This window comes from Capsicum annuum, chromosome 6 (genome assembly GCF_002878395.1).
Source record: "Capsicum annuum cultivar UCD-10X-F1 chromosome 6, UCD10Xv1.1, whole genome shotgun sequence".
Lineage (NCBI taxonomy): Eukaryota > Viridiplantae > Streptophyta > Magnoliopsida > Solanales > Solanaceae > Capsicum > Capsicum annuum.
In genome coordinates this window covers 207,531,132-207,539,127 of record NC_061116.1, presented here as the reverse complement: position 1 = coordinate 207,539,127, position 7,996 = coordinate 207,531,132, and positions in this window count along the sequence as shown.

Sequence of the window (7,996 nt, the reverse complement as noted above, 5' to 3'; positions counted from 1 at the left end):
ACCTTATTCATCATATCCATAAATGTTGTTGGAGGGTTAGTCAACCCAAATAACATCACCAAAAACTCAAAACACCCATACCAAGTATGAAAAATCATCTTGGAGATATCCACCTCACTAATCTTAAGCTGATGGTGCCCAGACTGAAAATCTATCTTAGAAAAGAACTTGGCATATTTCAACTAGTCAAACAAGTCATCTATCCAAGAAAGAGGATACTTGTTCTTAACCATCACCTTGTTTAACTACCTATAGTCAATGCATATCCGAAGGGAACCATTTTTCTTACGCACAAACAACCTTGGTGCACCCCATGGAGAAATACTAGGACGAATAAACCCCTTATCCAGAAGATACTTAAGTTGCTCCTTGAGTAAGCCATTTTATATAGAGGAATAGAAATTGGATGAGTTCCTAGAAGAAAATCAATACCAAATTCTATTTTCCTATCCGTAAAAACACCAGGAAAATCATCTGGAAAGATCTTTGGAAACTCATTAACCACAGGGACCAAAGACCAAGAAAGACCTTCTGAGTTAGAATATTTAACCTGAACCAAGTAATAAAGACAACCCTTAGAGATTAACCTCTGAGCTCTAATATAAGAAATAAACCTCCCCCTAGGAGCTAAGGAACTACCTTCTTATTCTATAATGGGTTCACCACAGAACTAAAAGATAACCTTACGGGTCGAATAATCCAAAGATGCGGAACAAAAGTGTAACTAGTCCATACCCAGAATAATATAAAAATCCACCATATCTTACTCGAATAGATCCACCAAGTTCTGCTTACCACTAACAGATACCACACATCCCCTATAGACTCTATTAACAATAACCGATTTATCTACTGGGTAGAAATAAAAAAAGACCCGAAATAACTTCTGGATCAAAACCAAAAGACACAACCACATAAAAAGTCATATAAGAAAGAGTGACCTCGGATCAAGAAAATAATATACGTCATGAGAGAAAAGATGTAACGTACCATTAATAACATCATGTGATGCCTCGAATACCTATTGGGATGCCAAAGCATACAACATATTCCGACCAACACTAGAACCAGGAGCAGTTACAAAAGAAAATACCACACTACCAAGTGCAGGAGCAGAAGATGAAGCCATAAGCATCTTATTCACCCCCATAGCAAACTTATAACCAATAATCCCTAAGTCGATGGCCTATCTAGATGCACTTAAAGCATTTGTCCCTTCCTTCATCAAACTAACCCCGATAAGGATGACCATAGAATCAACAAAAAGGACATAAAAAAAATGACTGACCTCCACTCTCCTGAGATTGGGCACCCTGTGCCCAAGAATTTTCACCATCATGATGATTTCTGTCGCCCAACTAGTAAGAGGCACTAGCAGAAGAGTAGGAACCAGAACTTCTCCACTTTTTTTTCTGCCACTTGCCACCATCTCTACCACTCTGACCTGAGAACCTCCTCGATTAGAAAACCTGCTCCTCTTTTCCTGCCTCTCCCTAAACTCTGTCTGCCTCCTCTTCTCATCTTCAACCTGTTGTATATGAATAGTCAACCTCAAGATGTCCATATCTTTAATGGGCAAAGTAGTCTTTCTCTCCAAGATCAAATCTTGGTTCAATCCAGATTCAAACTTCCCCATTCTCGACCTTATATCATCCACCAAGTCAGGAGCATACCTTGATAGCTGATGGAACTTCAAAGAATATTCCTTTACCGACATCCCCCCTGCTTGAGGTTTACAAACTCCTCTATCTTTATCTTTCCTCAATTCTTAAGGAAAGAACCGATCTAACAAGGAGTTAGAAAAGGCCTCCCACAATCCTGTATCTTCCATATCACCTCTATCCATATCCTACTCCTCATACCACTGATAAGAAATATCTTTGAGATAATAAGCTGCAAAGTTAACCCCCTCCATATTAGTAGCCTGCATCACCCAAAAGTTTTTTTTGTCTTATCCAAGAAGCCTTGTGGAACTCCTCCACCTTCACTCTATTAAAGGTTAGAGGACCCATCTTTATAAATTGACCAACCCTTGTTGCCTCAACAAACAAAGCACCAGACACATCCTGCTCATCCTGAACAGCAACTAATTTTGCAATAGCATTAATAGACTGATGGAATTTTGCATTAGTCACCTCACTTTGAGGAGAACTAGTAGAAAATGGTGGAACTCTAGAACTATCAGGGACAGGACCCTAAGATCTAAGATGAACCTCAAAAGTAGGACACGCCCCTTCAGGATTACCCCAAGATGGGATAGAAGAATTTCCTTGTGTTCCATATCTACGAGACATGAATTGAAAGATGAACAAAAAAGGATTAAAGAAGATTCCAGGACTCATAATTCAAGCTTGTAGATAGAATAGCAAGAAATAAAACATTCCTAAATTCCTTGTAGCTTCTCCCTTATGAGTATGGCACGCTACACACCCCTAAAAGAGACTCTACTCGATACGGCTTTGTGGACTCCTAATTAACCATGAACCTAGGCTCAGATACAACCTTGTCACAACCCAAATTGAGGCCTATACACAATGGGTATCCCAAGTCCAACCAGGATTGGGTACTGTCCCCTATTAGCCAACCGAACAACCATATTCGCCTCACGATGGGATAAATTTTGAACATATAATAAGATAGCATAAATGTTCTCATTAAGACTTTGGGATAGGGTCACAATCGTGACCAATCCAACTGATTCCAACCGTTCCCGCCAACCACCCAACCATGCCAAAATAAAGACCATAAACCATGTCATAACTAAATTAGTTAGACAAAATATAATATAATTAATCCCAAAATGTAATATGATGAAATAGTGAGAAATTATGTCTAATGATGCCAACCTCTCAGCCTATTCCAATGCCAAGGCCGACACCAATACCGATCTCTCCCATTCCAACCCCCAAAAGTACTACAAAGCCTATATACAAAATAGTAAGTAAATTTGATTAGGACATGCCCCCAACCATGGCCAAAACCAATATCCAAAATAAAAAATAATTGTCTAAAAGTATCCATAATGTTAAATGATGCCTTTCAAAAGGATGGAATCTTACCTCTTCAGTATAAATGTTGTCCCCGAGTCAATAACTATGTAGAAGAAGTAGAATGGCCGGTCCTTACATAGCTTGGGTGTGCAACCACCAGTGACGGGGTTAGTAAGTGACCGCTAGCATGAATCTCAGGATAAGTATAAAATAATTCCAGTTATAAAACCAAGTAAAACCATCCAATACACACAACCATACATATATATAACCATGCCGGGAAAGGGGACCGGTCTTAACATGCCTTTAAAACCATTACCTGGGCCGTGTAGCTTGGCCATTCTAAACCACCCATAGGCTATATGGGTTAAACTCCCCCTGCTGAAAGGGCTCCAGTGCGTGTAGCCGTACGACCAAAGAAGCATCCCATGGGATGAATGGTACATCCCCCAATAGTGTGACATCATGCACACAGTCCACTAAGACTAATCCTCATATCGACAAATATGAATTTTTGATTTTGGTCCCCCTGGGACCGTCACCTTCCACGGCTTTGCTACACACCTCACCATTAATGCTCAATTAAAACTAGTTTCCAAATAACCAAACCATTATCCATTTATTAACAACGGCCATTGATATTGGTATCATCATATTATCCCTTACTTTCAAGTATTATCCATAGCTAACTATTTTTAGGTTTAAGCGGACTTTCAAGTTTCATTCCATTTACTATATTAAACCACTTGGGAGACTTTCATGTTCCCCACAAGCATAACCATTTAGCCTTTAGTCTTTCCAAACCATTTAAACCATGCATAATTCCTTTACCAAGTTTAAAACATGCAAGAGTTCCATTAAAAGAAGTAAATGCAACGAACATATCTTTATAAGCATTTTATCAAACACATTGGGGGCACAATATATAACCAAAACCAATTCCAATTACCAATAAACCATTCACATGTAATCCAATTATCCAAGACCACCATTAATGTATATAAAAGCATAATTAAAACCATAGAAAACCATAACCAAGAATTTAATATCAAAATCCCCAAATAATAGTTGAAAACTATAATCATGCACTAATAAAATCATGAAATCAATAATATAAACCATGCCTTTAGTTAAATTAACAATAGAAAAATTCCTTAAAACAAGATGATGATGGAAAAAGATCACTAATACAAGCCCCAAAACAATCCTTTAGTGAAACCCTAGCTCCCTTTCCCCAAAAGCTCTTGAGAGAATTATGAAGTATTTTGGAATAGTTTCTAAGCGTTAAGGAATAGAATAATAAGATAAATAGCCTCCAAAATATATTAGAAGTCATGGATCCTAGTTAGGGTAAGTAGGAAAATATCCAGAATACCCCCACTTAAGTTCATTAAAAACCCATCACAGGGATACGACTGATCCATACGATTCGTACCCTCCCAATACGATTGGTAACCACCACTCGTATCCAAGTCTCACCCTTGGATCAGACACTATCCCGTATATGACTCATTTAACCAAGTCATAACACCAGCATACGATCCATACCATGACCCGTATCTCTGGCAGAATGCCATATCAGGAGGATCAAACACTGCCCACCATACGAGTCCATGATACGACTCGTACCAACCCCAAAAAATCATACCTCTAAGTCATACCCATTTCAGTGATCAAAACCATTCCACCAACTAACACTGGTCAGCATACGACAAGATCATACCATTCGTACCCCATCATATGGATCATACCCTTGAGTCGTATTAGGTCCATATAACAGAATTCTAGGAAATTTTTGAAGGGTCAAAAAACAGGATGTTTCAGTTATGAAGTGGTACTGTCATACCAACTATAGCTTGCAAGCAATGTCATTAGCCAACACTTATGGGCCGTTTAATATGAGGTACTAAAGCATTTAATCTCGGGATAAAAATTTTGATGCGTCATTTGGTTACTAATACTCAGGATAAATTATCCCAGGACTAATACATAGTACCGAGATAAGTTATCCCACATATATGGTGGTATAATAATCCCAACGCAATTTATCCTTGAGATAAACTATAAAATGACAAAATTACGCCTAAATCCTTTGATTATATATATATATATATATATATATTAGTAGTCTCACATCAAATTTTTTTATCATTTTATCTCTAATTTAAATTTTTATTACTCTACAAATTTTCATTCATTTTGATAAATTTGAACAATTATATGAGCTTATTAAATGCTACAAAAGTGACGTGTCATGGAAAAATAATAGTGACGCCATAAAACTATGTATACAATCAAATTAAAAATTGATGCAGGGGTTTATTATCTTTCTATTTTGTAGAAATGCTTATTAATGTTACCTGAGATTTTTATTTTTCTTAACAAATTTATCATGGACAAGTAATTAATATCTTGACATTTTCGTTCTAACTTAGTACATGCTTGATTAGTAAATAAAAAAATTATTTTTTATAAATAGCTAAAAATATTTGAAAATTTATTTTTTTTTAAAAGTACAACTTAACTCCCAAATACGATACTAAATAATGAAAAATGAGAGTAATTATTTTTTACATTTTTTAATGATAAATTTTTTTAACAAAAAATAAGACTATCAACCATTTATTGAATTTAGGACAAAATAAGTAATTTAACATGAAATATTAAAGCTTCTACACGTTTAAGAAATATTAACATAAATTTCTTAACATGTATTTTTAGGAAAAAGAAACTACTTAAGTTAAGAAAAAATTAGTAACTGTTCAATTTTTTGTATGGTTTAATATGAAGGAAAACAATTAAGGTAAATAAGGTGAAGGGTATTTTTGTAAAAAAAAACTATCAATTCTTAAAAAGAATGCAATGCATATTATTTTTAGAACCACAAACCAAACAACCACTAAACAATAATACCAGGATAACTAATCCCGGAATAACTAATCTCAGTATAACTAATCCCAGCATAACTTGTTTTCCAACTAAACGACCCCTTAGGAAATTCCCATGTACCCCACATGATTTCCAATTAAACCAGAATCATAGCCACCAATGCCTTTCCAAAATCATTTAAAGCCAATCAAACCAATTTAAGTTCCATTACCATATTATGCAACACAAAGATTTTAATAAAAGTCAAACTATGTGACAAAATCATTCTTATTGATATTTTATCAAACATATTGAGAACATATAGTTTCCAAAACCAAAATCAAGAATCCATTGACCATTCCCATGCAACCATATGTTCAAACCACTATTATAACATGAAAAACCCCCAACATATATTTCAAAACCACATCAATACTATAATATTACCATGAAAACCATTCATTAAAACATGCCTTCAATTGAAATAACAAAGAGGGAGGAGTAACATACCTTAGACAACAAGGAAGATAGAGAGAAACTACCCTTGAGAGACATAATTGACCACCTTGAGGACACCCTAGTTTCTTTTTGAACCAAGAGCTTGAGAGAGATTTGAGAGTGTATTAATAATGCTTGATATGGATATAGTAGGCTAATAAAGTCCCAAGAGTTTTCTAAGTCTTGGGGTCAAATGAAGTTAAGAGGGAAAATGTACAGAATACACCCAACTTAAACTATAAAAATCACTGTAGGAGGGTACAGTTTAGACCTCCCACTCGTACCCACATCATATGAGTGGTACCCTCCGCTAATACCTTGATCAGAAAGTTGGACATCACACACTGTCCACCATACAACTCCCCTTTCCCAACTCGTACTCCTACCATACGTCTAGTACACTTCAAGTCATATCCTAAGAAGAAACACCTTGGCTAGACACTGGACAACATACGGTTGGACCCTATCTCTCGTATTATGTACATACGACTCGTATGGAGTCTTCTTGTATCAATAATAGAACTTGGTCAACATCACACTAACCAACATACGAATAGGGTCCCTAGACCCATACGCATACCATATGGATCGTGTAGTGAGTCGTACGATCAACAGAAGGCTCAAAACCCAAGAAATTTTCAAGGACCAAACCTAGGGCATTTCATTATATCAGCAACATAAACAATGAGTATAACAAATTCTGAGGCCATTTTCTTAATGAAAATACAAAAACAAATGACATAATGTATATAACCTTTATTTATCATGTACTCACTAAGGAGATTATACCACATACGCCCTGATTGTTTTAGACCATAAAATAATCTTTGTAATCTGATTGAATAAAGTTCTTGAGACTTTGAACTATATGCTTTAGACATTTTTAATCCTTCTAGGATCCTCATATAAATTTCATTATCAAGTAAAACCATAAAGATAAGTTGTAACAACATTCATTGGATGTATTTCAAGATTTTCATGTCTAACTAGACCGATGAGATATTGAAACATTATTGCATCCATAACAGGTGAATATGTTTCTTCATAATCGACGCCAGGACTTTGAGAGAATTCTTGTGAAACAAGGCATGCCTTGTATCTTATAATTTCATTGTAAAAGACCCATTTGAGGAAAACTAGTTTTACACCATCTGGAGTTTGGACTATAGGTTCAAAAACCTCTCGTTTAGTAATTAAGTTCAATTTTGATTGAATTGCCTCTTACCATTTTAGCCAATCATTTCTTCATCGAAATTCTTCTACAGATAGAGGTTCAAGGTCCTTACTATCTTGCATAATATTTAGTGCGACATTATATGCAAAAATATTATTCACTGTAATTTTTTATCGATCTAAATTTATCTCATCACCAATAGAATTTACTTAAAGTTCATCATTCACTTGAGTCTCGAGTTCACTGGTTTCTTTAAAAATATCCAGATTAATCAAATCTTGATCCTCTTCATGAGATTCCTTTATAATGTTATCTTTACTCCCTTCGTTTTAAAAAGAATGACCTATTTTGACTTGGCACGAAGTTTAAAAAAATAAAAAACTTTTGAATCTTATGCCCTTAAGTGTCAAATGTATCAAAATGTCTTTAGTCTTGTGGTCTTAAACCTATCATGTGGAAAGTTGAC